Source organism: Pleurodeles waltl, chromosome 1_2 (assembly GCF_031143425.1).
Source record: "Pleurodeles waltl isolate 20211129_DDA chromosome 1_2, aPleWal1.hap1.20221129, whole genome shotgun sequence".
Classification (NCBI taxonomy): Eukaryota; Metazoa; Chordata; class Amphibia; order Caudata; family Salamandridae; genus Pleurodeles; species Pleurodeles waltl.
In genome coordinates, this window is record NC_090437.1 from 320,056,249 (window position 1) to 320,074,550 (window position 18,302).

General features: G+C 39.9%; 1 protein-coding gene across 8 annotated transcripts in view; it reads left to right on the plus strand.

The window, feature by feature from the left end:
* The window catches only part of NFIB (nuclear factor I B), a 362,435-nt gene that overhangs the window by 228,657 nt on the left and 115,476 nt on the right, over positions 1–18,302 (plus strand). The window lies entirely within an intron of this gene.

Sequence of the window (18,302 nt, forward strand, 5' to 3'; positions counted from 1 at the left end):
TGATGGATTTTCACAATGCAATTAACTGCCAATTTACCCATTCAAGACAATTGATTTTTAGAATCTACGGTGAACGGTTGCCCCTGTTTTTAACACCTTCATTTACTAGGGACATAGGTGTTACGTCCTTGTATGTTTGTTATATAAAGATATGCAGAATTCTGATCACAGCTCGGAAAACAACGATTTGTTTTTAACTTAGTGACGTTTGGACCACGTTTCACGACTTACTTAGCACCCACTGGTTACATTTCAAGATTATAAAGCTGATAGTCATGGTTGTTGTGGTTACGAGAGTAAAATACATTCTTTGGAGTAGAGCCAAAAGTCTGCCCACATGGCAATACTCCGTAGGCCCTGAGGCTTATGCACAAATATGTCTAAGAGTTGGCTCACGATCTTATGGAAGCCATAATGCTCATCTACTATAGGACTATCAGGGCACCGTTTTTGACACAGCTCCGCAGGTAAGACATCAGCATTCACCTGCTTTTTTAATGAGCAGCCATTTCAGCAACACTTTGGTGCTCCGTCAGATCAACACCTTTATCACAAATTTCAACTTCCCACTACACACAAGTGAGATCTGGAGATGATTGTGGAAACATTTACAATGAGTCTGAGTGAAAGGAGACATTTGAGTGGCAAAGCAGACAACATTGACATTAGAATCAAATGGTTAGGCCTTCTTTTTTAATGGCAATAAAATGTGTTTTTGCCTCTCTGTTTGAAACATCATGCAGTGACCAGCGAGGTATCTCCATGATCACTAGAGAGGTACAATACTGTCCAGTAAATTAAAAAATAAAGCCTGTGTTTGTCACCTGGCCAACTACAAACACTACCTAGAGTTACTGTCTCATGCATGAAGGGGTGAAGCTGTGCAGACTTTCTTGTAGGTCCAGCTGTGTCCGACGCATCCGCTGGTTAATGATGTTGCAGCGGTCCATGAGGCTGTGGTGATATGCTGAGGATTGCACTCAGTGGTACTGAAGAACCAGAAATACGTGAATCCAAGCTCATATTTTGTCCCTAATAGCTGAGTGACCCCCATACCTTTTGCTTTTCAGTCCCAGTTTTAGGAAGGAGCGACCTGTTCTTGAGAATCCTACTCTGTGTAGAGGTGTGAACTTCTCACTTGCAACACTTTTCTGTCTCGATACTTTTCCTGTGAGGCAAAGAGGTCCCTGAACTGCTCTGTTTTGTTAATAACCGAAAGGCCGTCTTGGTGAAAACTCTTTGTACCTGTTCGCTTCTAGTTACAGCCTACACTTCTCCTACATTTGATCCTCTAAACCCAGTGTTCAATTAAACAATCATCACAATAACGCTGCTTATTTTTGTGCCACCATACATATGAACCGTTTTTTCTAATCTGTCGCTCAATTGCAAATGTCATGCATCACATTTACAATATTATTTGAACATTCGGAGTCACAGAAATCTGAAAGTGGAATTATAAGTCTGTAAAGTTCCCTAATCACAGACAAAATCAGTCCACCTGCGAATCTTTTTGCTGTCGTACATTTTGGGTTAGTAGCATGGGTGTTGACATTGGGGAGGCAGGAAGAAGCCATTATGAAGGCAGTGACCACCCACAAGTTATAACTTTAGCGGTATTCAAAAACCTCTTAGTGGATTTCACACACCATATATCTACTAATGTTAGGGTCTTGAAAATGATGCCAGAAAAAAGGCCAATAGTCATGTGTAGTCCATCCATTTATTTATCCGTGGCTCTCATTGGACACTGTACTTAGTCTTCGGATGTATCCTGCCCCTCAACTCAAAGAGCCACAGTGGAATGTGAGCTCCGTGAAACTCTGTTTATTTGATTCCATCTACTGTAGCATATTCTCCATGTCTACACTTAACTTTACCTTCTGCCTCTTGACTTAAATAGGTGAATTCCAAGAATTTGTTTCTCTCCATGAGCCCTCTTCCAATGCCCTAAACACTTACAACTGTGGACGCACTTTGACTGGAGGACGCCTCCTCTGGTTTCTGCCCCGAGCAAGTGCTGCACCCTGTTAGAGACGGGATGAGGCTACATCTCAGTACTAAGCACCACTTCCTGGGTAGCATATTGGTCCAGTCATCTCCCTTATCTTCCCAGCATCCCCTCCTATGTATTATAAAGCCTCTGCAGAACCAAAATGATTCTCTCTCGAATTCGCTTATTGAATTCCTCTATTAAAGCAATTATTTTTTATTTTTAATAAAACATTTAATTGCAGGGTAACCACTGCTTTATGCTACAAAATAAAATGGCATTCATTTGTATTGAGTACTGATCATCTTCCTCGGAGCGTGTTCATTATTTTTAATAGTTTCCCTTTATTTCTGATCTAAGTCAGATGAACTATGAAACACCAAGGAATACATAATATGGGCTCTCTAGGCCCTGTAAGCCTAAACTTTCTGTCTGAGGCTGAGCATGGTATACCTTTGTATGATCCTGCCATTCATTTATGGTCACAAACATTTCACTTTTGATTTTTTTTTTCGGCATGAGCAATAATTTTTCCTGCTAGGATAGTAGTTCTAAAGGAGAAGATAGACTGTGTTATTCTTGAAGGGAAGGGGTGTCACCCTCAAATAATACTACTTTAGACAATGTTGAATAAATGTTTCTCTCCAGAATAGAGATATCCCCATAGACCATCATTCAGATGTCCAAGTCCTTCATCTTTTTCTTATCACAGTGAGCTTGCGTTAAAGATCAGCCTTTCTGCTCCCTTACACAACCTTTTCACTTTCAGGTTTCAACACATAATGATATTTTGGTTTGGTCAAGAGAGAACAAGGGATCTGTGGTTGTGGGCAATGGTGAGGAAAGATGTTTAGTCTGCTGCTACAGTGAGGGTAGTAAGAGGATTCCATGTCAGGTGGCATTTTTCCAGCCATGGGCATTAATTTACTATAAGAGTGCATTTTGGGAGTTGTAGTCATGCTTTGCTTTTATTGAAGGGATGATCTCTCTGACAGTAATGGAATTTGAAAGCAAGTCTAGGACTTGAAATATGTTGTTCCTGTTTGATGGAGCAAACAAGTGTGCCTATTAACAAGTGGTGTAGACAGCTTTGGGGACAACACTTGAGAGAGAAGGTTAACTTCTATTTTTTGTAAGAAAAATCACCTTTCTGCTCTGATAGAATGACAAGTCAACATAGACTGCTAGCTATGCATTGCCAGGAATGAACGTCTTGCCACCCCCTGCTCCAATGTAACTCAATGATCTAGCTTATCAGAAATTATCATTGTTTTAGGAAAAGTGATGGGCCTAGACTTGGAAAGGTTTGTCAGTCTTATTAGGGATACTAAGTTAACCCAGAATCTGCACAACTTGATCATTGAACACAATCATTCCTGTGTTAAATTGATCCACAGAAAGACAACTCTAACCCAAACCTTGAATTGTCAGCTTTTTTCAGTCATTATCGCCCCTCAATTTTGTTGATGAATGTTTGCATATTTTCTGGCAAACATTTGCTGGGAAAAAAAGAAATATAATTTTATTTTAATATTTACATTTTTGTATATTTCCTTCAAGTCCCAGAGAGCCACAATTGAGTGGCCTGGACGAGCAGTGGTGCTTTGAGATAGCAACACACTGCAGTTGAATCTACTCCACATTTTGACATGTATAAGACTCTTGCTCTCACTCTTTCTCTCCCTGTCTCTCTCTCTCTCTTGCTTTCTCTCTCTCTCTCTCTCTCTTTAACCCTGCCACTAGTATAAAACTATGTGATGAGCTCTACATCACTGAATAACCTTGGTTTGATCTTATCTTCAAAGTCTGGGATCCATTTCTCCAGATACTTTAGTTATAGCCAGCCTTGAAGGAGTTGTGTAGATAAGAGAGAGAAAAACACAGCAGGATCTGGACAGGCATGACCTAAGTGGGAATGCATGTATTTTAGTGAGGGTATAGTAACACAGGATTTGACAAAGGCTCTGAACTGCCTGAAGGGTGTAAAAATGTATGAAACAGAAATATGTGTCAGCGAAAAAGGGGTCCGGCGCACTGGGGTAATAATTTGAGTTTAGAGGTTGGGGGTCTGATGTGAGGTGTTTAGGATTGCTGAAGATATCACTTCACATGGATGCAAGGGAAAGCTTACAATTGACACCCGATGAGAAATGGTGGGTCTAAAACAGAATAAGAAATAAACAGCATCAGACAAACACAGAGCAAAATTGGTTGACAGAGGCAAACATGAAGCAGGCGACCAAACTAAGCAGGCATATTTAAGTAGGGTGGTGGAAGGGCTGCCTGCTATAAATGTGACTGGCAGTCCGCCACTGAAACCACTGTCAAGGTCTGTAAAGGTGGGCTGCATCTCCAGTGGACAACATGCAAAATAACAGAGGTGTTTCGAGGGACGTAACTACCATTAGTGCAAAAGGTGCAGTGGCACCAGGGCACAAAGCCCCGAGGAACAAATGTAACCCTGTACATTGCTGTATTTTACTGCCCTAACAGCGCGCAAAGGGACCATTCTCCTTGCTTGCAGCAGGTCCTGTGGCATGTTTTCTGCCCACTACGTTTCTGGAATATGCTCATAGCGTTGCAAAGCATACATTGTGTTGTTGGGGGAGGGGGACAACTGCTGAAAGAATGAAACACTGGCACTTCTGTGGCGCCGGAAATATAAAAGTTTCATAGTGTATTTTCTACCTGCTATTGACATTTCCTCTACAGCCGCAAAAGCTTCCAGTTCTTTTGGAGGCGTCCGCATAAACAAACGGACTTCAAACACTTGGGTCCTGCCAATTCATTCAAACATTTCCTAAATGTTTGCATGCCTGCTATTTTAATGAAATTCAACTGAAATGAAGTTCCTGTGAAACATTTATACAACTACCTTACTAATGCGCTTTTCAGCCGCCGAAGAATCCCGGGAAATGGCAACCTGGATTGTCGAAGTTAACTCTCACTTGTGGTGACTGCACTGTGACACATTAACTTCTCCGTGCCTCATAAGGTCAGAAAACACTTTTCTCCACTTAACCATCTCACTTCTCTAACTGAATGGTCTCCAGGTACCAGTTGTACAAAGCTCATTTGCACACCACGCGCTTTGAGGTGGCCTTGGGACTGCGTATTTCAAGCAACCAACAAAAGAAAATATAATAGTGCTGTGCCCTGGAAAGATGAATAGGCTTTGGCTGTATTTGACCCTGGAAGTTTCACATTATGGAAAGATCTTAAAAAGCTTTAGCAATCTAAAGAATATTTTGAGATTTGAAGATCTAAGAGATTTTTAGTTTATCTCCTCTTTGGCTGTTGTTGTTAATGGTTATCTGAAGGTAGCTCCTGTTTCTCGTCGCTCCGTTGTCCATGTGGCTAGGTTCGTACGATATAAATAACTAGATAAAGCTCTGTAAATATCTTAAGATGAGGTTGAAAATTCCCTGTGGCAAACCAGATATACAGGAAAGGAACGTCTTACCTGTGTTAATAAATCATGCATGCATATTATGGGATTGCTGCCCCTTAAACCTGACAGTCGACTCAAAATTAGGAAGGAATAGTGCTAGAGTGTTCAGTACTTCACTACAGACTGAGTAAAGAGGCTATTTGAACATATCCTGGATAGGCCGCTGAACTTATACTGTATGGGAGCTTTACCCGTCCACATCTTGACTTAAACGTGGTGGCAGCAGAAGCTTTTCCGACATCCTAAGCATTAGCCTGTCAGGTTGATCCATGATGCAGAGCTCTTGAGTTGTCCCATGCCTTGCGTGAGCAGCCCATGCAGTCATTGCTTCTTCTTTTCATACTGGACTTTTTTCCCAACTACAAATGCACAACTGCAAGCATGAGGATTTAAAGAAAAAAAAATGAGTGAACTAGTATGCTGTTCACACCTGAGGACGGCTTATGAACTTTGGTGATGTATTTTTCATTAAAGAGCAAATTTACTTAAGATTAGATACATAAAGTGCAATTATGGAAATAAGAAGAAGTGGCAAAAACAAGAAGTCTTGAATTGTAAATCTATTCGCTGTGCTAATGCTTTTTGTTGATTTTGCCCCCCCCCCCAAAAAAAAGAAAGAAAAAAAAGAAGGCACGATAACGTGATCACTGATGCTGGTTGCATTAGTTTGAAAGCATGTGTTATGACGGGCGTGCGCCGATGAGTCACCCCACATGGAAGCTTCTACTGAGTGACGACGGTGACAATTTCTTCATTTTCTTCTTTATTAACCAATGTAAGATGTCGAATGCCACACAGATCAGTGTATTTAAAACAAAATTAATTTTAAGAGCAGCAAAGTGGTTTTACAAAAAAATTGCACTTTAAAAAAAGCCAGCTACTAGGAGGAGAAGAAAAGCAGCACAAGAGAGAGGAACAAGGAGTTTAGGGTGGGGGAAGCTGATGGGGGCACATGCATCAAAAAATTTGGAGGGCATCAGAATCATGTGAGGGAGAGAGTTAGAAAACACAGGCACTCTAAAGGAGTACTTAACAGAAAATAAAAATATAGTTTCCTAAAAGTGTGCAGTGGAAGGATGCAAGTCAGCCAATCAAAAGGATGGTAAAGAGACTGTGCCTCAGGGTGGGACAAATGCAAGAGAAATTAAAGTTATCAAATTAGAAGCATTCAAATGAGAGCAACACCAACCAATGGAAGCAGTGGGCAGGCTCCAAGCCCTCTGTGTGTTGTTGTTATAGCCCACAAAAGGCCTTTTGCTAAAAACTGTCTGATAGGCGAGATCTAAAAAACAAGCCAGACTATACCAAAGAGGTTAAGTGACAACAGGAATCAAGTATGGGTTAGAAACTGAAAATAATCTTATGGGGCAGAAGAGACATATACCAATATTTAAACTGGTGGTTATTTTCTCTTCTTCTTGTTAGCCCCACTGCCTTATACCAGAGTTACTTGTGTTCACCACGTCAACCTTTCTCTTTATAAAGTTACAGTTTCTTTTACTTGCTGTATGCCACTGTTTCATGGGGTTCTGGAACAGTCAGTGTCTGGGCCGTTGTTAGGGCTTGCATGACAGCGCAGCTATCTAAATGGTTCTTTGTTACCAATACTTTAGAATATACATAAGTGGTGGCTTTCAATCTATTCAGAGGAGAATTTTTCTCTCACCTCATTCCAAATGTAGCATTCCACTTCGAAGGGAGTTCTTGTATTGCAAGTCCTGAGGGTTTGTTTTACATCTGAAAAGTACATTGAATAATGCCACATTGTTATTTACCTCATACACTAGTTGCATTCTGAAATAAATCGCTTTTTTGTATTTTCACTGCAGCGAGATTTAAAAAAAATCTTTTAGTCAGGATTTAAAACAAATATTTTGGACAGGTCTCTAAAAGCAAGCCAGACTTATTGGCTCTTCTGTTATTTCGTCTCTGTTTCAGTGACTTTGTGAAGTACACAGTCATTAGCAGACCAATGATGCTGTGTTCCTAAAGGAAGATGTTGGTAACAGTTTTAGCTGAGCAATAAAATAGCTGTGAGTGGAAAGCCGACCTGACCTGATCTATCGAGGCCCCTAACAATTTTCACGTTAGAGAGGGACTTCATCATTTGTCCCAAATATCCTCGTATTTGTCGCACTGAAATTTTAAACCCCCTTGGTTTGTTCATGCAAGGCTACTCTTTGTTTTGCTTACCAGCCTCCCACCTCCAAGTTTACCACATCATCACATCGAGCACTACAGCCTTGAATGAGTTCTACATTTAGTCTTTTGCATTATTGATTATCACCCCGACTTCGATATAAACCAGGGATGCCAAAACTGAATGTATTTGTGACATAAAATAACTTAAATATAATACCTTCATGTGTAGGTTTACTTGCCGCATCAAATGCAGGAAATTGCGAAGTTCATTCATGTGTGCCATTTAAATCTTAAAAATCAATTCTCAAATGTCCTAGTAATTGATACCACACATATGGAAGCTTGGTTGGCTATAACTGCTCAGTGTGCTCCATTGAATCACAAGTGAGAATGTAGAATTTAGTTTGTGATCTTAAGGCGTAGATTTTCCAAAGAGCTGTGATGCTGCATTATAATGAGATTATTAAATACAAAAGATGCCTAGCCTTGATTCCACCTCATGTCTCATTCTGCTATCACCCTATAACTTTTGTCTTCTTTTGTCACTTTTGTAGGTTCTTTTAAACCATACTTTTACTCCTTGTCACTGTTTTCATATCTTTCTCTTCATCAGTCTTCCACCCTTTTCTGCCTTAATGTCTCCTACTCACAGTGAAAAGCCGATAATGAAAATTAAGTCACTGTCGGCAAAACTGAGTATTATGCCCAAAACCTCCAAACAACACCACAAATTAAGCACTGCCCTCTACCTCTGTTATTCGCCCTCGACATGCACCCTTGTTCACTAGCACTGCTGAGGCTAAAGGACCCACACTTTTGCAGACAATAAATTGAGGTGAGTCTAAGTCAGGCACCACATTTCTGAGGTGAGGATGAGTGCCTGGACTTCGCAAATCTGGTGTGTCAACCTTACCATCTAGGACTTTTTTCTTACTCCGTGATGCCAAACTTGTGAATACTTCGATTGAAAAGCTAATTTAAAATGTGCTTGAGGCCTGGAATCTGACATTGCACTTCGCCGATGATGCCAAACATTTCTAGTATTCTGTACTTTAAATTATGAAAATGTAGTTCAAACAAATAAAAAGCCACACTTGCGGAGGTGCTTATTCAGATTTGAAAATCCAAAGATGGCGCAGTCTGTATCGAAGTCATTCTAAGCTGCAGAGTTGCTGCAGTTCATCCAAGCAACATGTTTTACATGTCTTCTCATGTCATTGTGAGTCCATCAGTTGTGGATTAAATCGTGAAGTGGATTAAAGCATCTGTGGGAGAAATTGCCTTTAACATGTGTGCTCATGGACTTAAATACCATTAAGGGAGACCAACCTTTAGTCTATGTGAGGCATATAAATAGTTACTATCGAGAAGAAAAAAAAAACAAGCATTGGCCTTTATAAAATATATGCTACTAATAGTGATACTAACTGAAGGGACATTTCAATAATCCCATTTCATTTGGAGTGCTTTTATTGCCAGCGGCTTACTTCCATTGTAAAGTTGTGCTCTTTTGTTTCATCCTTTTTCACCCTGCAGCGGTTGTTAGGCTGTTTTAATGCTCTCCTAGTGTTTTGTTGACTCTGCCTGCTCTGTATGGCGGACTGACTTTCGTTTCATTTTGCTTTCTTTTTAATTGGAGTGGTTTTTCCCCAAGTAGCGATTTTCCTTCAAACATCTTTGTTATTGCTGATCAATTTTAATTGATCTCCCAAGCTATTAGCGTTATGAATATACCTTCCGAGAAGGAGGAACTTAGAGGGGAGCTGGAGGTGAAGGGCGGGTAGAAGACAGAGAAGAAATAAAAGGCGACAAAAAATGAGCTGGAGAAGATGTGAAGGAGATCAAAAGTGCTGAGCTGCCGGCTTCTACGCAGAGTTATGTGTCTGGAAAGTTATTCCCATGCATTTCTAAGTGATGAAAACTGTGCCACACAGCGCCGGACAGGACTCAAACTCCATCCTGGCACAAATATTGAAATCAGCCCTTCACTGGATGGTGGCTGGGAGTTCAGCGAAAATGGGTGCAACCTGTGCATTTAGGAGGATGGTGGCAACCATTTTGTCCATTTTTTAATTTAGCTAATGATTGTGAATGCTAACACACTTGCAACGGTTATTTGGTTAGCGTGACAAATTCTGTGCTCAATGTTGTCAGCCTTTCTACTTTAGTATGTCAGTAAGGCTTCTTGCACCATATTTGGCTGATCTTGAACCTATGGCCCTACCTTCTAAAAGAGGGGAGAGTTCCTTGGACCACTAGGGGTTCTTGTTTTTTTGGTGGCACTAAATAAGTGGTAGGCTGTCTATAGAAAAGACAGGACTTCTCAGCATGGTCCTTAGCAGGTTTGAATTGGAAGGGAACACAGCAGTCCACCTCTGAAAAAGGCATCACTGACTCCCTAAGTTGAAAGAAGTCAAATGTCGGACTCTCTCTATCATCTATGAGAAAGTCCATAATAACAATCTGAAACACGGTGAAACTAGGTCGAGACTTTATAATCTTTCAAGCTGTTCAAGGCCGCCCAGATGGCCAGAGAAATAACCCAGTGGCCTCAGCCTGTAAAAGGAATACGTTTGGCTGAAAATCAGTGTAACTGTTGGTTAGTGGTGTGCTGGTGCAATGGCCTTCCCTTGGGAAGTCATCTAGCTTTGCAGGTTGAAAAAGACGTTAAAGTCCAGTCTTGTCTTGATATCTTTCAGATGATATTAACCATGCCAGTTCCTCAATGCCTTTGGGGTTTGTCACTTTGTTCGCAACTTTGTGTGGATCTGTGGGTTTTCAGAGTGGCTGACTTGATAAAGAATCGTTTGCTTAGACTCAATTCTGAAACACATATACAGCCCTTTAAAACAATATTTCGAAGACAGTTCATATCTTAATCTAACTTAACTTTCTCAAATCGGTGGTATCCTTTTCTTTAATGCCTCGGCCATTCCCGATCCTAAAAAGCCATTCTCTCTTACCCTGGAGCAGATCCCTTTGCCATGCAATCCCATCTTCGTTAATTCAGCGTTTTTATTTTTCTCTTGGTGTATTTGATAGTTCTGGAAAAGGTTGTATGTCACTATATCAAAGTTATGAGTAATATGTACTATTCAAAATATTGCATCTACTACGTCGTCTGCCACAACAGCATTAAGGTACAAGTATATTGTTACTACTTTTAACTCCACAGGTTTATCTGGTGGTTTAGTGGTTAGGGTGACATAGTGGATGCAGATTTTTTTCTTGTGATATATCAAACGCAATAAAGTGAGGGTGTAACTTGAAAAAATCAGAATCCTGTGGTCGTCATGCTCCAGGCAGTCACTTTTCTTCACAATCACCTTTGGCCCCTTAGCCCTCTCATTGGCACTATAAATAGCTCTAGTTTTATGTCTAAAATACTTTTTCCAATAGATTGGACCTTCTTGTTTGCCCAAGCCCGATTGCAGTGGACACCACTTTGACTTAAAAATATGCTGAATACTCGCGTTCCAAGCATGGAGGGAGTCCCCAGATTCTGACCTAGCACAGCCTGGTATTGTTTTCAAGGAAGGCAGAAGCGAGAATGCTGTGGACATGTTGGGCAAATTTACAGAGATTAAAAAAGAATGTTGTGATTTATGCAATGAAGGATTTATGCCTAAAAATGTCCCTAAATTATTACTCTTTGTATAATTCGTATTCCTGTATTTAACTATTTAGCACAAGTTCTACATCATTGAACTGCACATGTAGATCCATTATATTTACATAAAAGGGCGAATTATGCCCATTTCAGAACACTTGTTTGATTGTGAGTATGAGATGGTATGACTATCCGTGGCATCAGTGAGATCATTAAAATTCACAATTTTCTTCTTTTTTCTTTTATTTTACTACAGTTTTCAAAAGGTATAATAAATGAAACCCCTTCTTAAACACATCTTGTAAATGCTGGATTGCTTTATGGATTTATGCTGTTTACCACCCCTTTGTCATACATTTCACAATTGCTATCGGATGTTTAATAGGCACTTTCAGAAGTCTGATGCTTATTCTAAATATTTGTGAATATTTTCCAATTTTTGAACACTGGGGGTGTGAACCCGCATTCACATTGCCTGTCCTTTCCCACTCATGGGACATTCTTGTTTTTTCTGTGTTTACCCCATCCAGTCGACTCTTTCAGTACACCATTCTATGACTGTATATCATATAATTATAGAATACATCATGTCTATGTGGCATACACTTATGTTTGTGAATCTAGAACGCATTTGGATTTGTGGATCATGTAAATGTGTATGCATTGCTTCAGAATGTTCCAAGTGTTAGTATATTTTTTCCTAGCCAGAAGCTTTTTAGATCATAATGGCAGAGAAGGATGGAGAGGTTGGTGCGTGATTGAGAGACCTGATGGAGCAAATACGCTCTGAGAGATGCTGCATTACAATTGCGAATCACAGCATGTATACCAAACTGCAGAAGGTTTTAAGAGACTTCCTCCATCTTGCTCTTTTGGGATTTCATACAAGTTATCATCTAATTTCTTCCTAGCTCCCTTGCCGTTGCCCGTCCCCATACTGCTTCCCATCGTAATTGCTACAAAGACTTTGTGTCGATCACAGCCTATCGACTCAACTTGGTTGAAGTACCAGATCATTTCTCAGCTTCTTTTTCCGGTAAACCTCCCAAAGTAACACATCAGTTTAATAGCCTTAATCCTCTGCAGGGATGAAATAAGAAAGGACGATCCCCGGAGAGGTCTCCTCCGCATAAATCTTTATAAATGTGAAGCAGTTCCCCGGTGGCCGCCTCCCAGTGCTCATCTGTAATCTTGTTAAATTAGAACTCTTCTTCTCTCTTTCTGACTTTCACAATTAAGGTTGCAATATTGATTTTTTTTATAGTCCACGTCTCTCAGACTTTTAACACTAATAAGCGTCTATGGCCAAGTCCTGGTCCCTGGAGATGCACTGAATCTTACCTATGTCCATATTTAATAAGTAGCAGCAAAGTACGCTAGGCTCTGTTTAATTTTGGTTTTAATTAGGTTCCCTAATAGCACTTAAGTCATTTTCTTTTTAAATGCCGAATGCTTTATCTTTGCTAATGAAATTGCTTAAAAGATTATATGAATAAATAGCTTTAGCTGGAGAATAAATATCATCATCAAAAAAAAAAAAGAGGTCTTAAATTCGGGCAAACAAAAACTGCCAACTTTCTGCTAGGGTGATTTTGGAATGCAGAATATCTTGGCAAGTAGAATCTTCCAAAAGAGTGGATTGTGTAAGTGTTAGGCTTTTATTCTGATAGTTCATTTTTTTCTGGGATAACCCCTAGTAGCATAATTCTGCACAGGGGTGCACTCCCTGTGTTTCGAAGTAAAAGCATCAGGAGTGCTATGTGTTTACTGTGTCTGCAGGTATTTAATGTCACTCACACATGCTTAGAGAAACATAAGACACTATGAAGCCCCTCGGAAAGTGTAATTGTGATTTTGACTTTATGATTCCTAGCAGAGGCTCGTTTTTTAATAAATCACTTATACAAAACATCGACGCTATACTTAGATCCCTTGTTCTGTACATTAATCCACAAACTGAAAAACCATTTCTGGTAGAAACGTCATTTGAGTAGTTGCAAATGATTGCTACTCAATCCAGTTTGAGGTAGGCATTTGTGGATGTGGGCATGCATGTCATGCTGAAAAACACACAAAGGAAATTGTACTGGTAAGGAATAGATACAAATCGACCCAGTGATCACAACTAGACAGCACTACACAGAAGGTGGAGCTGGATTATTTTGTCCTAGAACACACATTCTGACAAATGGCTCCTATAAAAACGTGTTATTACTGGGCAACTAGAACTTTTATAATGGTTATAATTAAAATTTACTAACATTCACCTGTGTCTACTACTTCGGCAGAACAGTTTTTTGATTACCATTTCCTGCTCCATCAATTAACTTCAGTATTGAGTGTAATTGTATCTTTGTGCATCTTGTTGGGTGTGTGCACTTCAGTGTGTTGTCCACTACACTTGCTAGTATGGACCTATATGATGGCCCGAACTCCCATTAACACTGATTGGCCATCTCCTATTTCACCATTACATTGGTTGTGGCCAGAGCTTCGACTTGAGGAAAACACAAAAACACAGGATGCAATGCTTGCACAAGGTTTAGCTGCTGGCAAGGTCGTACCACATTCCAGTTTATCATTTTTCACCAGCATTGCGGCTTCAGATACCAGAGATTTTGGAATCAGCACTGGTCCTGCCCCAATAGGAACAGTTCAGCATGAACTGCCTCACTGGGCCCCCTCTGAGCGTCAACACAAGCAATCAGAGTCTGGTTTCAGCCTATTTAGGCGTCATGCCTCAGGTGACCATTACTTCAAAGTTTTGATAATACAAGCTCATGTAATGGTCATGTAATTGTACACCACTCAGATTGGCTTTCAAGAATATTAACCATTTTTTTTCAATTTTTGTATCAACAAAAAAGCTTATTAATATGGACACGAATGAAGTTATGTTCTTTGTTAAGAAAAGAATGTTGTTTTAGTGGTCTGTGGGACCAAGTAAACTGGATGAAATGGACTCTTATAAGTACCTAGGTATGTGATTGCACAAAAGTTTGAATTGGACTCATAACATTAAGGCCCTGGGAGTCTTAACAACTATATTGGGTTTGAAGAAGTTCAATAGAGATTTTTGTTTTGGGGCCCCTCTACGAGGCCACTTCTGACAGCCTACTCAGCAAAGATAGAACCCAAGATCCTGTATGGGGCAGAAATCATATGTTTGGGTTCCAAATTTAAATAGAATTTAAAAGAGGGTGGTTGCTAAAAAAATCTATAAAGTGTGCCAGGGTTCCTGTATGGTTTAGGCCAGTAGTTCCCAACTTGTGGTCCTGGAACCCCTCAGGGTACGCAAAGCCTCCTGAGGGGGTCTGCGACTGCCTAGAAAATCAAATAATATTAACAGATTAATAAGGTGTATAAAAAAAAGTGGCTAAATGCACATTGATAGTTTTAAAATGTACTGATAATGTCAAGGAATTTCAAATTGGAGACTAAAGATTAAATTAGCATCCTCAGATTGATTTGTGGGGGAAGTGCAGGTGCATCTGACAGAGTATAGTATGGACGATGTGTGGCTTAATTAAATTTAGAAAAGCTCCAACCTTCCTATTGAAATTATTTTTTTATTTATATTTGTTTGTAAATTAAATAAAATATGTTATTGTTTGTGTATGTGTTTAATGAATGCTTGTTTTTATATTTTTTTGTGTATTGTTATGCAGTTTGAATCATCAACACTGTTTAGGCCGGGGTCCCCGGCTTCCAGTAATGACTCACTGGGCGATCCCCGGATTCCAATAATGATTCAGTGGGGGTGGACAGAAGTCAAAAGGTTGGGAGACACTAGTGTAGGCAGTAAGAATAGAGGCAAACTTAACTGCCTTGCGCCATTTGACAAAGTACCTTACACTTTTCTTTTAAGGAAGACTCACAAACACGCAATACCCTAAAATAGGAAATCTTCATTAGGAAGAAGAGGTCAATAGTAAAAGTGTATGGTCAAAGCACTCAAGGTGGAATTTGTTCGCATTGGGAAAATGCCTGAATGTACAGATTTTCCACGCCAGATTTAGCATTTAGCTTACAGCGGCAAAACTGTGGTTTATACTAAATCCATAATCAAGAAGATATGAGATATTTGAGAGATAAAATGACTGTTGAATGCTTAAGAGATTCTCATTTGTACCGTTCAAATTAATCTTATTTAGATGCAATACCAAGTAGCAATATGAGATAAGCCTTCTAAACTTTCATGTAGGCTTTAAACCTTTTATAATGTGCCCAGAGTTAGTTACTGCTGAGGGAAATGGAGGGAAATGCTTATGAGGGTTACATTTTAAATATCATATTGTACACATTCTGCTAGACCGTTTATTTGTAAAGCATGTAAGAGGTAGGATTTTAAAACGTGTTTTAGTTGAATACAGAATAAGAAACCGCTATGAAGCAATTACATTACTTTCTAGGATCCAGACTTTGGATGTTACTTGTGCAGAGGGTAGATTTTTAACTGCTATTAATGGAAAAGAGATGGATGAAATGTATGGGTATTAAGTTAATTATTTTATTCTTTTAGAAAGTATTGGATGATATATTATTGCTTGTTTTGTTTAACACACTAATGTCTACTTAAACGAATATGTTGGCTTACTGACTGGTCATGTCATTCTTAGGCTGAGACAGCAGTGAGTTGATGTCATGGTTCCAAAGTAATGGTGCCACTGACACAGATTGCTTTCTTTTGCAGAGCCACACATCCTCCCGGCATACACTCCAAACTTGTATCTTGTTGGTAAGACATAGGTGGCAAAAGAGGTACTAAGGGAAGTAGATCAGACTACAATGGACTCTGTAATCAAGCTCGACTGTTAGATAATATTGTAAAGATTAGATAATATCCAACTTTTCGAAACCCTGAGTTCACATTTGTCCACAGCTAAAGACATCAGCTGTTTATGTGCCTTACCTAGGTTGTGTGGCAACTTTGTGAACTTTGGATACATTCTTCTGACTCGCTAACAGGTGACTTCTTATGCGTTATCCTCAAAGAGCTCAGTAGAATAAAATTTAGAGGCCTCTTGATAAGGCTTTTCGTTTTTTCAAGTACTTATGACTGGCTGAAACACATTGCACTGTCTAAATAGTCACTTACTTGCTTTTAGAGGACAAAGATTGCCCAGAGGTTTGGACAGTTACATGAAAAAGCACTTTCCTGAGAATTCAAGTCTGACAATAATATTTTTTATCAGTACTCATAAGTGCAGACATAAATGTGTGGCCTACATTGCGTGTTCATGCAATAGACCGAGTTTGTATCAAATTGCGCATCCATACTCATTAAAACAAAAACACACTTGCTCTCAAATTGCCACCAGAGTGTTTTACAACAATAGCTTGTAACAAACTGATTAAAGAATTCTAGGGTGAAAGGCTGAAAAAGAGTTAGGTTTTGCAATGAAAATCAAAAGACCACGTTATGGACATCTGGTCTATTGGGTATGAATTAAATTGCATTTGTGCTGAAGTGCAAATTGCAGACCCTCCTAGAATATGTGACACCTTTGGTCTGGCAAGCCAAATACTTTCTGTAAAACTAAGATTGTAGCTATTTGATTCATGCTCTCCATAGAAAACTCCAAAAAAGAGTCCGGGTGAGCAGCAGACCCAGACAGGAGAAAATTGCTCCATGGCTTCTAAATGGAACATCTTGGGCCACCAAAGGAGATAATACAATATTGGGTTATGTGCTAAAAGTGGTTCCATATTGACTACATCTAGAATGTTCCTGAGCATCAAAGACCTTTCCACGTCTACAGATGCATTTGTGTATTCCTCATTTGTCCATAGTAAAGGCATGTTAGCTTGTTATCCAGCCCCACAAAGAGCAGTGTGCTGCATTGTGAGAGCATGACAAGGAATTCGTTTTTGGGGGCCTGGTAGTCATAATAAAAGGTCTTGCCCGAGGCCCACGCAGTTGGCTGTGCTACAGTCTTTTGAATCTAACCATCTGCCAGACATTGTGCAGGCTCTTCTAGGCCATCTACTAAGCTTAATTCTGGCATGTTTTAATCGTGTCAGATGTGTTCTTTCCCCTGAAGCCATCTGGACAACGAAGCTCAATGTCATATTTAAACGTTCTGTAGCCACTGGAGTTCGGAAACTGTCATAAGTGAGATTTGTTAATATTTACAACCAAACAAGATTGCCTTTTTGTTGGGAAATTGATTTCACGTTGCATTCCATTTGTGTGACTTGATTGACCTTCTGCAACTATTGTTTTTTATGAATTCTTAACTCTTGCCTTTACTCGATACTCAAATGGAATCCAGATTTTCTGGTTACACTGTAAACACAGTAATATTGATACATAGGTCTAGTGCATATTTTAAAACGATACTTTCAGTGAAACTCACTCAGCGTTCTCTTCAGCGCTCATACCACCACTGACACACACTTGTAGACACCCACACACACACGTACACACGAAAACAAACAAGCACTGACACGCCCGCAAACACACATATACACACACGCACAGACACATACTCAAACATGCATGCGGGTATACATGCAAACACATGCACACTCACCCCTGCTGGGTTTGTTTGCCAAAATGCCAATGGTAAATAAATCATACAGTGTAAGGCCTAGGTAGGAAAAAAACACCACGTGTAAGATGCATATGGACCATCACAATAAAGGTCCTGATTTAGACCCTGGTGGATGGGTTACTCCGCCACAACAGTGGCAGATATCCTGACCGCCGAACTCTAAATCCCATTATGTCCTATGGGATTTAGATTTCAGAGGACAGGATGTCCGTCACTGTTGGGACGGAGTAATCTATCTGCCAATATCTAAATCAGGTCCTAAGTTTCTTGGTAAAGACAGTCTCTGATAGTTATAGTTTTGCATTACCACCTATCACAAAATGTGAAAGCTGCGACATTGCTCCTATCATGCCTGTTGGTCTAATACCTAGGGGCATATTTAAGAAAAGTGTTGCTGCACCCAGTTCAGAGCCACTTTTCTTGCACCCCTTAGCTCCCCTCTACCACCACCATGTGTGGGCCGTATTTAAAATGCGGTGCCCCATGGCAAGGGTAGGGGGCAATAGTGTCAACATTTTTGACGCTAGTGATGTACTGTTCAGGGAATTT